Here is a 14162-nt window from a genome sequence, read left to right as displayed (position 1 = left end):
CTAATGCTCTACACTTTCCAGTTCAGTATCAATCTTTTGTTGTTGTTGTTGTTGTTTTTAAAGACAGCCAGCATGAGCACGTGGGCAGAGAAGGACAAAGGGAGATAAGAGAGAATCTTAAGCAGGTGCCGCGCCCAGCGTGCAGGCCCATACAGGGCTCGATGTCAAGACCCGGAGGTCATGATCTGAACTGAAATCAAGAGTCCAGCACTTAACTGACTGAGCCACCCAGCTGCCCCTCAGTCTCTGTCTTAACTCAATTTTTGTTTTTCCCGGAGAGCCCATGTTTAAGGATGCTCATCTGGGGCACTGAGCACTAGGTGTCTCTTGAGATGTTGTCATACAACACTAAAAAACTTAACTCTCTCTTCATCATTAATAAGCTCTTTCTTTAAAAAATAAAAAAAAAAAGCTCTTTTTTTTTTTTTGATCCAGAGATAAGAAAGTTGGAAACCAACTGGTCGATTCCTGTTTTCCTATCCTGTTGATAAATAAGCATATTATCCAGAGTACAGAAACAACAGCCTTGCAGAGAATGAGTGCTAACATCAGCCACTAGGGTTTGATACAAAACTCTTTTTTTTTTGGTCTGGACAATGGCTACAGCTATTACATTTCACAGAATTTTAGAACTAGGAGACATCTTAGAAAAATGTAATCTTACTTATTTACTTCACTGAGGGGAACTCATGGAAGTTATTCTGGTTAACTGCTGTTTCACGCTTTTTTTGGCTACCTCATTCTGTGCCTTCTACTTACCTGTAAATGTACATTCATATTACTTTCTGGTGACTGGAGGTAAAAATAAGACTTGAAGTTATCCTGTCTAGTTTCCTGAGTTTATATATCACCAGATCTGAAAAGATTCAATGATTTGTCCAAATTCAGAAGATTAATATCAGAGAGTGGCTCCAGGCTTCTCTTTGGACTTTTATTCTAGGGTGTTTTCTATTGCACTGGGATTTACATTAAATTCTTAACTGATTAGAAAGCAGTAATTATCAGCGATCTAGTTCTTGGTACTTTGTAAAAGTAACACGAAATACTTTTAAAAGAAATGACAGAGTTCTTTGGGTCCACTTTTTCAATTCCACTATTTCAAATGTATTTTGGAGTTTTGAATATACATAAAAAAATCGGAAGGGTATTATAATGAATACTCACATGCTTGCTTCAATAGCCATCAACATTTTGCATCACTGTTTTCATCCATTCTTCTTTTTTGCTGAAATATTTTAAAGCAATTCCCAAACATTGTGTTATTTTATTCTGACATATACTAGTATGCATGCTTAAAAATGGGCTTTAAAAATCATGAAACCATTATCACCCTCCAGTAAAATGAATAATTCTTCATATATTCTAATGTATTTATAGTTCTCCAAATGTTTCAAAAATATCTTTTTACATTTGATTTGTTCACACAGGTACCTCACTCTGCATTTGGTTGAATTTCTTGATCTGGTTTCACATCTTCCTTGTTGGTGATTTATTGAAAGATTGGGTGTCCTGTAGATGTTCCGAGTTCTGGATTTGTCCCTGTGCTTTCTATGGTGACATTTAACTTGTTGCTCTGTCTCTTGTATTTCTTGTTAATTAAAGTTGGATCTCTATGCTAGATATGGTGCCTGTTCAACTTTTTGGCAAACAGTTTGTGGTGCTGGTGCCTTGTAGAATGCACATGGTGCTAGTGTTCAGTCGTCACACTTTTGTGAGGCTAACATGCTAAATTACTCATCGGCTTGTGTCTAGAAATTTCTTCTACTGATGAAAGCTGCCTGAATTATTTCATTAGGCAAAATACTGATTTTCTTCTTTTTCGAATTTCTTTAACTGGATTTTTTTCTGTGGGAAAGAACTTTATATCACTCAACTATGGCTATTTAGTTACTGGGCAGAAGAGAGGCAGGACAAATGCCTAATGCTTTTCTTTCTGCTGCCCGTTTTCAAAGTAAAGAAATATTTTAAACACAATGGTGATCAACTAGATTTTTGTATGTGTATGCATTGGGGTTTTTTATTTTTAAGTGATGGAATGAAATCATGAATTCTAATTAATTAGTTTCGGTTACTATTTTTATTCATCGTTAGCATATTTTTGCCAATGGAATTCTATTTGCTCCTGCTTATTTATGTTTGCTTCTATATGTCCCATTAGTCTTTGATTATCTCCTTGTTTTCTGGCATAACTCGCCACTAACTCATTTAATGCATTTTCTTCTCCAAATCTAGAATCAGAATTCTGCCATAGAGGTGTGGTTCCTTTTAGTGGGAAATACTACTTAGACACCAGAATGTGGGCACTGGAGGCTCTCTTGCTTTGGGTGGTCAGTGTTCTCAAGATCTTTGCAGTTGTAAAGCTAAGGAATACATATTTTGAAAAGAAAATAATGAAAAAATACTCTTACTGAATATCAATATTCCATTCAAATTTAACATCATAGAATTTTCATTTAAATCCTTTAAACTCTTTTACACTAATAATTTTGGTTCTTAGCAATACTGAACTATTTTTAAATTTATCTTCATGCATAAATGTAGTGTGTATTTGCATGTATACTAGTTCTAAATTAATAATAATGATATGAAGAAATAGTGAATTAAGTTTAAGATTAATTGAAGCTCTGTATTTAATTAGAACACATTTCATTTTAAGATGTACATTTGAAGTCCTCAAAAACCACTTGAATAAATCTATCTTTTGTGTTATAATGTCATTATTGTGATATATTGATAAGTTTATTGTTATTTGTTTTAAATTTGGAGGCAAAGTTTGGTTTTAGAACAGCCGCTTCAGCACCACTTAACACCTTGTTAGAAATACAGATTCTTGGGCCACATCTTAGAACTTCTAAGTCAGAAATTTGGGAAGTCAGGCTCAGAAGGTGAATTTTATGTAATATTTGAGGACCACTGATCTGGTGATAACCATTTTTATCAGTTTCTGTTTTTGTAAATACATAAAAATTATGTATTTATTAATTATCTCCTTTTTTCTTAGCCAGATATTATCATATTATGTATGATGTTCTCTATCTTGCTGTTGAAAAAATAAACTTTTCATTTGCCATTTTTTGTTTTTACTTAAATTTCAGTTAATTAACATACAGTGTTATATTCATTTTTTCATATGTCATTTTTTATTTTTGTGGGAATATTTTGGAGGTAGGTTCCTAGAAGTGAAACTGCTAGATAAATGGGTAGTTTTTTGTTTTTGTTTGTTTGTTTGTTTTTTAAGATCTGATCAAATTCCTTTGCCTGGGAGGTCAGCTGTTTGCCAGAACCTTGCCAGTAGAGGACAGTGGCAGACTTCAGGATGTTTCCAATCTGGTATATGAGAAATTGTAGCTCATTGTCATTCTTATTTGCATTTCCTGAATAAGAGTGAGTTTGGGCGTCTTTTCATACATTTGGGCACCATTTCTGTTTCTTCTTTTGGGAATGGTGCTGATATGTTTTCCCACTTTTCCATCAGGTTGTTAGTCCTTTCTCTCATTTTGTAAGAATTCTTAATATGTTAAGGATATTAGCTATCTAAGGCAAATATCTCAGTTCACCATTTGTGATTTACCTTTAGCTTTTACCTTATGTTGTGTCGTATCATGCCAACATTTTAAGGAAAAGAACACGGTTAGATTTATCAGTGTTTTCTCTTACAGCTTCTAGGTTTTGTGTTAGTAAGGTTTCCTCAACTCAGGTGATAAGCAATTCTCTCATGTTCTCAGTTTTTAACATTTAAACTTTGATTTATCTTGAATTTTTCCTGATGTAAAGTAGCGACCTGATTTTATTCTGTTTTCTAAATTTATGTCAGGTTGTCCTATTTATCTATTTATGTATTTATTTATTTAAAGATTTTATTTATTTATTTGACAGAGAGAGATACAGTGAGAGAGGGAACGCAAGCAGGGGGAGTGGGAGAGGGAGAAACAGGTTTCTGGCCAAGCAGGGAGCCCGATGCGGGGCTTTATCCCAGGACCCTGAGATCATGACTTGAACTAAAGGCCGATGCCCAACGACTAAGCCACCCAGGTGCCCCCCTAACACAATTCATTATAGTTCATCTTTTTTCGCAGCAATTTGAGATGCCACCTTTATCAGGTACTGGGTTTCTATACACACTTGAGTCTTTCGTACACTGTCTTTTTTGTTCTATGTGTCTGTCTGCATCACACTGTTTTAATTATAGTGGCTGTAAAGGATGTCTCAATATCTGATGATAGTTAAGAATACTTTTCATTCTTATTATCATTATGAGTTCTCTGCTAATGTCCTTAGTCTTCTACTGACTTAGATCTGCTCCAGTGACTTCCTGCAAGAACCAGGTCTTAAAATAGGTGGTTACTGCTGCCTCTCCTTTGCCCTTTCTCTCACCATTCAATTTCATTTTTTGTCTTAATTTTGATCTTTAATATTAAAAAGACAAAACCTGGCAGTTTTATCTACTTTTGGTCTGTATATTCTTAAGTACAATCAAACAACCATTATTGGGCTTATCAGCTTCGGGAGATAGCCTTTGTTCACGTTTTCTTTCATTGGGCGTCTTAAAAGGTAAAGCTGGGAAGTTCATACCTACTATCCACTCTACTTTCCTTGTGTTCTTTTCTTTCCCTTCCCAGTTTTGCTCTTTGTATGGATTACTTACCCGTGTCAGAACATTTGGAGTTTATATACCACTTTGTCACCCTTATCCCTATCTTTTAGTCTTTGTCCTACAGGTGAATATATTCAGTGCTTCTCGGTCAGCCTTACGCTCCAGCTTTTGCAGTCTTTTCATGCTGGATTGTTTTCTAGTAACTTCATCGGGAAGAGCTTTACTGTGTTTACACTAAACTGTGTTTACACTTTCTTGAGAGAGAGAGTTGGGGGGAGTAGAGAGTGAGAATTGGGGAGGAACAGAGAGAGAATCTTGCGAGGCTCCATTGCACACCCAGGGTGGAGCCCAAAGAGTACGGAATCATGACCTGAACTGAAATCAAGAGTCTCGTGCTTAACAGCTTAACCAACTAAGCTACTCAGGCACCACTAGGTGTTTCCATTTATTTATTTATTTATTTTAAAAAAGATCTTATTTATTTATCTGACAGAGAGAGATCACAAGTAGGCAGAGAGGCAGGCAGAGAGAGAGGAGGAAGCAGGCTCCCTGCTGAGCAGAGAGCCTGATGTGGGACTCGATCCAAAGACCCTGAGATCATGACCTGAGCCGAAGGCAGAGGCTTTAACCCACTGAGCCACCCAATCGCCCCAGGTGTTTCCATTTAAAGAGCAATTTGACTAGATACAAATCCTTAGTTCACATTTTCTTTCACTGAGTATCTTAAATATGTTGTTCCAGTGTTTTCTACCTTAAAATATTGCTGCTTGGGAAATGGATGACAGGGGCACTGGGGTGGCTTAGTTTGTTAGATGTCTGCCTTCTGATCAGCTCATGATCCCAGCCCCACATCAGGATCCCTGCTCAGGGGGAGTCTGCTTCTCCCTCTCCGCTCCCCTTGCTTGTACTCTTTGTCTCTGTCAAATAAATAAATAAAATCTTTTTAAAATTATTATTATTATTATTATTATTATTTTAAAGATTTTTATTCATTTATTTGATAGAGAGAGATCACAAGTAGGCAGAGAGGCAGGGGGAAGCAGGCTCCCCACTGAGCAGAGAGCCCGATGCGGGGCTCGATCCCAGGACCCTGAGATCATGACCTGAGCTGAAGGCAGAGCCTTAAACCACTGAGCCACCCAGGTGCCCCTTTTTTATTATTTTTTAAAGATTTTATTTATTTATTTGTCAGAGAGAGGAGAGCGAGAGAAAACGAGCACAGGCAGGCAGAGGCAGAGGGAGAAGCAAGCTCCCTGCTGAGCAAGGACCCCAATGTGGAACTCGATCCCAGGACACTGGGATCATGACCTGAGCCGAAGGCAGCTGCTTAACCAACTGAGCCACCCAGGTGTCCCAATAAATAAAATCTTTAAAAAAAAAACAAGGATGACAATCTGATTTTCATTGTTCCTGACTGCCTAAAGAATTTTTTCTTTATCTTTGAAGTTTAATAATTTTATTAAGATGTGTCCAATAAAATATATCGTTTATAGATCAATACAGCATTTCTTCTTGATACATAGATCCAAGACTTTTTAAATTCAGAAAAAGTTTTCTTTTTCTTTTTTTTTTTTTCAGGAAAAAAATTTTCTTGAATTACAGTCATAAGTTTTATTTGCTCTATTTCCTAGATGTTATCTTACGGTTCTCCAATTGCATTTATACTAGATATCCTTTGTTTGCTGGCTATTTCTAGTACTTTCTCCTAAATCTTAATAACAGCAACAACAACAAAAACAACACCAACAACTTTATCTTTGTTTGAGTTCCTTCACTTCTCCTTTTCTATGCATTTATGTCATGTTTTTGTGTGTTCCTTTTTTTTTTTTTTTTAAGATGTTATGTATTTAGGGGCACCTGGGCGGCTCAGTGGGTTAAACCGCTGCCTCCGGCTCAGGTCATGATCTCAGGGTCCTGGGATTGAGTCCCGCATCGGACTCTCCGCTCAGCGGGGAGTCTGCTTCCCTCTCTCTCTCTCTCTGCCTACTTGTGATCTTTCTCTGTCAAATAAATAAAATAAAATCTTAAAAAAAAAAAAGATGTTATGTATTTATTTGACAGAGAGATAGATCACAAGCAGGCAGAGAGAGAGGGGAAAGCAGGCTCCCCGTTGAGCAGAGAGCCTGATGTGGAGCTCGATCGATCCCAGGATCCTGAGATCATGACCTGAGCCAAAGGCAGAGACTTAACCCTTTGAGCCACCCAGGTGCCCCTCATGTGTTCTTTTTGATTTAGTTTTTATTTCTCATTTTTTGCTCTCTTTTCCCAATTCTTTCTTTCTTTCCAAATTCTTTCTTTCTTAAATCAGTCAATTCTCATTTCCTATCTTTCCATATCTTTTGGTGCACAACTCCTGAGTATAAGGAATGTTACAATTCTTTAATTCTTTAGGTTGGAATAACTCTTCACAGTGCTACCACTCAACTAGCCAATAGATTTAATTTAAGTAACTCTTTGTGGCTTATGCTCCCTCACTTTTTTTTTTTTTTTTTTTAATCAAAGCAGAATCTGATCATTGCTTGTGGCTAGAAGATGGGGAGGGATCTGTTCCTATGCCTGTGGTGGTTGGCGTCTTTATTCTGGCTCCTCTGGCTACTTGATAATGATTTTAAGATTTGGCTCAATGTAGTCTCTTTGCTTTGATGGTCCTCAGAAATGTTTCTTAGAACACTTCACTACATTGTCAGAAGATTGTTACAAAAACCTTTGTGTCTTACTAAGACTCAGTAAAACCTGATTCATCACTTGGGATGCTTCCTTCCTCAACCCTCATTCCTCCAGCCGCCTCAGTTTCTGAGCAGAGGAGGGGCTAAACTCCTACCTTTCACTCAGATTTGGCCATTTCCATCTCTCGTTGCCCAAGCTTCCCTTCGCTACCCGCTCAGCACAGTTAGCTCCTCTCTGAGACCATTAGTCTAATAATTTTTGGTGAAATAGAAATACATATTTTTCCTTTGTGTGTTTTGCAGGGTATTTTATGTCTTTAAATCTTTAGGAACACATGTTATCTTCTGTTTTATGGGGAAGGGGTTGGAGGTTGGGACAGTCGATGTCACCTCCTGAAGCACTTTCCCAACATACTATTGTTTCGTGTGTCTTGGCTTATTTATGCCTGTCTTCTCGTAATAAACAAGTTAGTGAAACTCATTGTTAAAGAGTTTATTTCAATGAGAGACAATACATGTTATGATTTTTAAGATGCATTATAAGAAAAATAATTGATTTTTTGACTTTTCATCTACTGATGCTTTGTCAGTGAGGTCCTCCAAGAGGCAGACAGCAAGGTAGAACAAGAGATACATTGGAGGAAGTGCCTGAAGGATAAGGCAGGCGGGAGCCTTCCTATGGCAATGCAGGTCTCATACCTGTAAAAGGGGAAAGTGAAAAGTTTCACTTCCTGGGGAAGGTATGAAAGACTCGTGGTGGGGTGAGGCAATGGGAAATACTCAAATAAAACTTGCGCATTAGAGAAATCTTGGCCAAAGCAGCCATTGCTTGGATCCAGTCCTGGTCACACAGGGTCACAGGCCAGGAGAGCCCAGGTTCAACACGGATCATGGATTGAGTGGATGAGGCACTGTGTCCCAGGATGTGGCAGTTGGAGGCTGTCAATCAGGAGGTTCTTTTAAAGGCCATGGCGTGGGTCATCTCTGGCTGCCACTGATGTCTACTGGATATATTTAGCCAGTTCAAAAAAAAAAAAAAAAAAACACCACTTTTACTATAAATTTCTTTTCTATTAAAGAAGTTTGACAAAGTCTTCTTTACCTGGGGAAAAGAGTCCAGCAGAGATGAATAATGTACATTTGTTGCCGGATAGTCCTCAAATGTCTACTAAGGCTCTAATATAGTTTTTTAAAAAAATTAGAGGATGTGAAAGGAATTAAAATATCATTTATCATTATTTAACATTCTAATAATCATAGGCAGTCTAAAAACACCATTAGATTGTATAATGCTGTTTTTTTAGTCTTATTTGTCACTTTTCTAAAGGTAAAGTACTCATCACTTGACTGAAAAGTACAAAATCAGTAACTGGATATACCTGTTTCTGATCAGTCTGTTCTTTTGACCATTTCGATTTTGATCTCCAGCCACTTTGTTTTCAATGGAGTCATCTCCTTCCAAAAGGACCAGAAAAACTTTGAGCCTGGGAATCAGGTCATCTCTGGTCTAATTCTGCTTTGTTACAGTGTAGCTGTGTGACTTTGCAGAAATTACTTCACCCCCTTGGGCTTCAGTTTCCATACCTGTGAACTGAGTTTATTAGATTATTTAATCTCTAGGCTTCATCTAGCCTATGAAATATTGCAGTTGAAGTTGGAGGTTATGGATAAAATGTTTCTATATTTGTTATCAAAAACTAAAATAAAGACATGGAAGCTATATTTAGGAAGTATGTGGACAGATGGATGTTGGAAAATGCAATTAATATTTAAAACAATCTTCCAGGCAAGAAGAATAGATTATTTTCTACTAAGTAAACTTTATTAAGGATATGGTGGATTGTCTGTTTTTAAAAAATAAGCCTTTTATTTTAGAACAGCTTTAGATTTACACAATTATAGCAAAGATAGTACAGAGTGTTTATTTGTTTTTGCTTCACACTTAGGTTTAAAAATATTTGTGGTGATCAGTGTTGGGTGGTTGGTATTGGTGGTGGAGGGGGCTGAGGTGGGCTACTGGGACAGTTTATGGAGAGACTGGACTTAACATTTTGTGTGAAAAGAACAGAAGAGAAGTGAGCTGGGTGAAATCGGAGGGGGAAACAAGCCATGAGAGACTGTGGACTCTGGGAAACAAACTGAGGGTTTTGTTGGAAGGGAGTGGAGGTTGGGTGAGCCTGGTGGTGGGTATTAAGGAGGGCACAGATTGCATGGAGCACTGGGTGTGGTGCATAAACAATGAATTTTGGAACACTGAAAAAAAATTAAATAAAAAAGAAAAAAAAGAATTTAGGCATGTTATTGACTATCAAAAAAACCCCACATGGCAACCTAACATAAGCTTACCTACATTAATAGAGACTTACATTAATGATCCAGAATAAGGAAGCGACAATCATATTGTGCTCCAGCCTAGCTACCCCTCATCTAGAGTTCTGTTTTTGGTTCAGGAAACATTGAAATGTTTGTAGGAGACCAAAAGATGAGGGAGCAGTGTGATGAAAGACTTGAAAGTTATTACCTAAGAGGAAAGACCGGATGAGCAGATGAGGTTTAGCCTTAACAAGAGCAGACTTAGCAGAAACATGCAACCAATTCCTTTTAAAATTAAATTTATTTTAAAAAATTAGGTAGACTAGTCATATAATCAAAAAATCAAAGTGATGTAATAGATATCAGTGCTTCTACTTCTGTTTCTACTCTGATCCCCCATCTGGATTAAGTGTGATTTTTAAATTTTTTTCTTTTGAATCCTCCCACAGTGTTTCTTTAGGCAATTACAAGCAAATACAATCAAATGATGCATGTTATTTTGCACCTTGATTTTTTTTTTTTAACGTAATATATTTTGGAGATCTTTCTCTCTCTATATATACATATATATGTATGAAATGAGGGTGCCTCATTTATTTTAAATGGTTGTATAGAATTCTATTTTGTGAAAGCATCACAGATCACTTAACCTGTTCCAAAAATCAATGTTTGAGGGGTGCCTGGGTGGCTCAGTGGGTCAGACTTCTGCCGTTAGCTCAGGTCATGGTCTCAAGGTCCTGGGATCGAGCCCTGCATCGGGCTTTCTGCTCAGTGGGGAACCGCCTTCCCCCTCTCTCTCTGCCTGCGTCTCTGCCTACTTGTGATCTCTCTCTCTCTCTCTCTCTAGGTCAAATAAATAAATAAAATCTTTTTTTAAAAAAATCAATGCTTGAATTCTTGTCCATGTTCTGTTTTTACAATGGTGTTATTCATGAAAAAAACAAACAAGACAAAATGAGCGGCAATACTTATTTTTCACCTGGAATTCTTGCAGGCATATCCATAGGATAAATTATTGGGAGTGGGGCCCTTGGGTTCAAACTTAACTATAGGTTATTATTTTTATTTATCTATTTATTTATTTAAATATTGTATTTATTTGAGAGAGAGATAGTGAGAGAGAGCATGAGATGGGGAAGGGCAGAGGCAGAGGGAGAAGCAGACTCCTAGCTGAGCAGGGAACCTGACTCGGCTCGATCTCAGGACCCCAGGATCATGACCTTGGCCGAAGGCAGATGCTTAACTGAGTCACCAGTTGCATTTTTAATCTCGAAAGATTTTGCTGTATTGCTGTCCATAGGGCGGGTCCCAGTACACACATTCAGGAGCAGTATATGTGAATACAGGTCTTCGCAGCCTCACCCACACAGAATATGCTCAAACTCTTAGATCTTTTTTGACTACATTTTGCGAGGTGAGAAATAGCAGCTCAGTGTTGTTTCAGTTTTCATGCATCTGTTTATAAATATCGGAGAATATCTTTTCATATGTGGGAGAGCCATTTTCCCCCCTTGAATTCTTTGTTTACATGCCCTGTGCACAGTTGTGAACTGCACTGTTCATGTCGTACCCTCCCCCTGGTGGCGTTCACCTCTACATACTGAAAGCTGCTTGTGTGAATACCTGTGACACTTTGCCTGCAGGCGTTTCTTCTAGCCACAGTGACATATGGGGCAAGAGTATAGTAGAAGTCAGAAGAGCCGAAAGATAATGCTCTACAAGCTTCTTTTATCCAATAACAAACAGGGATTTTGTGCATAAAATCCCCATCATCTTCTCCCCTTGATAGGGATAAATCTGAGGTATTTTTAATACTGTCTTCCAGAGTTTCCAGGGGAATTGGGTCCACAGTGGAAACTGGCTTGAAAACCCACACTTTTCTCTGCACTACTTTCTTACTCTATTCATAGCGCTTAATGATTTTGTTTCCAAAGTAAATGTGTGCAGTAGAATTCTTGCCTCAGCATTGGCTTCTGGAGGAACACAAGCCACACCATGTTGTTAGTCCTTTTTGAGTGCTACTCCAGGTGTGGTCTGCAGATGGCGCTGGTTTGTGACCTGCTTGTTAACAGTCTGATAAAATTCAGAAATTGAGCTTAAAACTTCAGCAACTTTTGGGTTGTCTGGGTTGTGAAGTCAGTTAAGCATCCAGTTCTTGGTTTTGCTCAAGTTATGATCCCAGGGTCTCTAGATGAGCCCTACCTCAGGCTCCATGCTCAGCATGGAGTCTGCTTGAGATTCTATCTCCCTCTCCCTCTGCCCCTGTTTCCCATGCTCTCTCCCTCTCTCTCAAAATAAATAAATAAATCTTTAAAAAAAGAAACTTAAAAAAATTTTTTTAAAGGATTTTATTTATTTATTTGACACAGAGAGAGAGATCACAAGTAGGCAGAGAGGCAGACAGAGAGAGAGGAAGAAGCAGGCTCCCCGCAGACCAGAGAGCCCGATGTGGGGCTCAATCCCAGGACCCTGAGATCATGACCTGAGCTGAAAGCAGAGGCTTAATCCACTGAGCCACCCAGGCACCTATAAGAAAAAAGAAACTTTTATAGCAATTTGATGTTGCCACAATATTTAAGCATGTGATCTGTGATGAACGGGCAAAAAACAAAAACAAAAAATCTGACCTTTGCTTGAGGTAGTTGGAGAGCCACTACTTCACATGATAGTGCTAAGAACAGCGGCTGGTAGTACAACTAGAAAAATTTTGGTTATGTATAAGGGAATTTTCTAATTGCCCAGGGTGTCTAAAACAGGAAGAGATTTCATGTTCGTGACAGTCAACACTCTTATGAGAAGAGTGATCCTGTTTGGCTGGTTGGCTGGCTGTTGAGATGGAAGAATTCTGTGCTTGGTAACAGAGCTCTTCCATTTCAACAGATTCTACTACTCTGTTTTAATGAAATTTGAGCAGGAACTCTGTTGTTCTTTTTCTCTTTTTATTTTTAATTTTAATTTAATTTCCTCTTTCCCTAAGTTCTGTTTTTCTTTCTCTAGCTGTTTCTTTTTCTTCTTTCTTTACAAGAAAGGATTAGTAAAAATGGAATTAATATGCTGGTTACGTTTCTTAAAACCCTGTTGAGGGGTGCCTGGGTGGCTCAGTGGGTTGAGCCTCTGCCTTCAGCTCAGGTCAGGATCTCAGAGTTCTGGGATCAAGTCCCGCATCAGGTTCCATGCTCAGCAGGGAGCCTGCTTACCCCCCCTGACCTCCCGCTCTGCCTGCCTCTCTGTCTACTTGTGATCTCTCTCTCTCTCTCTCTGTCAAAAAAAAAAAAACCAAAATCTTAAAAAAAAACCAACCTATTGAGTGTCTAAAAATTACAGAGGAAAGTTTAATTCTAGGTGATCCTCTTGTGATAGTTTTTTGGTGTATTGTGAGTTCCATTTTAGCAGCTCTTCTTAATTTACAAACTGAGAAACTGTGAACTAGGTAATGGCACTGAATCTTTTTTTTTTTTTTTTTCCAGTAAAGTTTCTCACCTGGTATTAAAATACTAAGTGGAAAGTGTTATGAAATTTCCTAGGTGACTCACTGAATCTCAAGAGTGAATACATTCACTCAATGCATAAAGCACTAAGGTGAAACCAGAGAAAAACCAAACATTTGTCTCTGAGCTCCTGGAAAAGAGCTCTACTGTCCTTGGCTACTCCTCTGAGTCCTCAGGCCAGGGGTTTTGCCTGCCTCCGGAGAAGGCAGCTCTCTCTGATGCACAGGACAGTCTGTCGTCAGATTGGAGTGGGAAGATGAGCGTAGCAGTTGCTACAGAGTTGAACTCAATGCCGAAACTGCGAATTGCAGGTCACTACAATCTTACAGGGTGCACTAAAATCAACACTAGGCAAATGTGGAGCGTTAAGGATGGGCAATCAAGAATATTGAAAGTGCTAATGAGCTTCCTTTTCAAGCAATATTTCAAAGAAGATGGTTCAGTACATCCAGCCCGAGATATGGATTCAAAGGAACGTTTTGGAGGACAGCATGCGTGTCCTCCTTTATACTGTGATGTTGAAAGGGAGTGGCCCTAGAGGCACACTGTCTCCAGTTCAAGTTCCAGCTCTGCCTCTCCCCAGGCAAGGCACTCAATGTTTTCAAGGCTCAGTTTTTTTTTTTTTTTTTCTGAGAAACGGGGATAATATGCGTACTTTAGAGAATTAGTAGGAGGCTTAAAAAAGATACAGTATGTGAAGTTCAGCAGAGGTTTTGCCCATAGTCTCATGCAACAAACATTATCCAAAGCCTTGCAGGATCCCCTTGAAGCAGGAAGTATGTAGAACTGGATGCTTCTGTCTTGTTAGGCTGAGGGAGGGGGTGCACGGTCCTGTTCATCCTCATTCCTCTTGTCTCTAACATCCATTCCTTTCCCTTTCCCCCTTGATCCTGGTCCTCCTCATTGTAGTCTTCTTACTTGCTCTTATCTGGGGGTTCAGGGGGTTTCGGAGGGAATTGCACTGTGTGCAGCTATCAGTATGGTGTGTCCGTGGGAGGAAGGGAATTCAGGAGCCTCCCCAGTTGCAATCTTGGCCCAGAATGCTCAGGGCTTTGGCTTGAGCTTGAGGAAAGGCAGTGCCTAGGAGAAGAACTAACACTC

Source organism: Mustela erminea, chromosome 11 (genome assembly GCF_009829155.1).
Source record: "Mustela erminea isolate mMusErm1 chromosome 11, mMusErm1.Pri, whole genome shotgun sequence".
Taxonomy (NCBI): domain Eukaryota; kingdom Metazoa; phylum Chordata; class Mammalia; order Carnivora; family Mustelidae; genus Mustela; species Mustela erminea.
Note: the sequence above shows the minus strand (reverse complement) of the source record.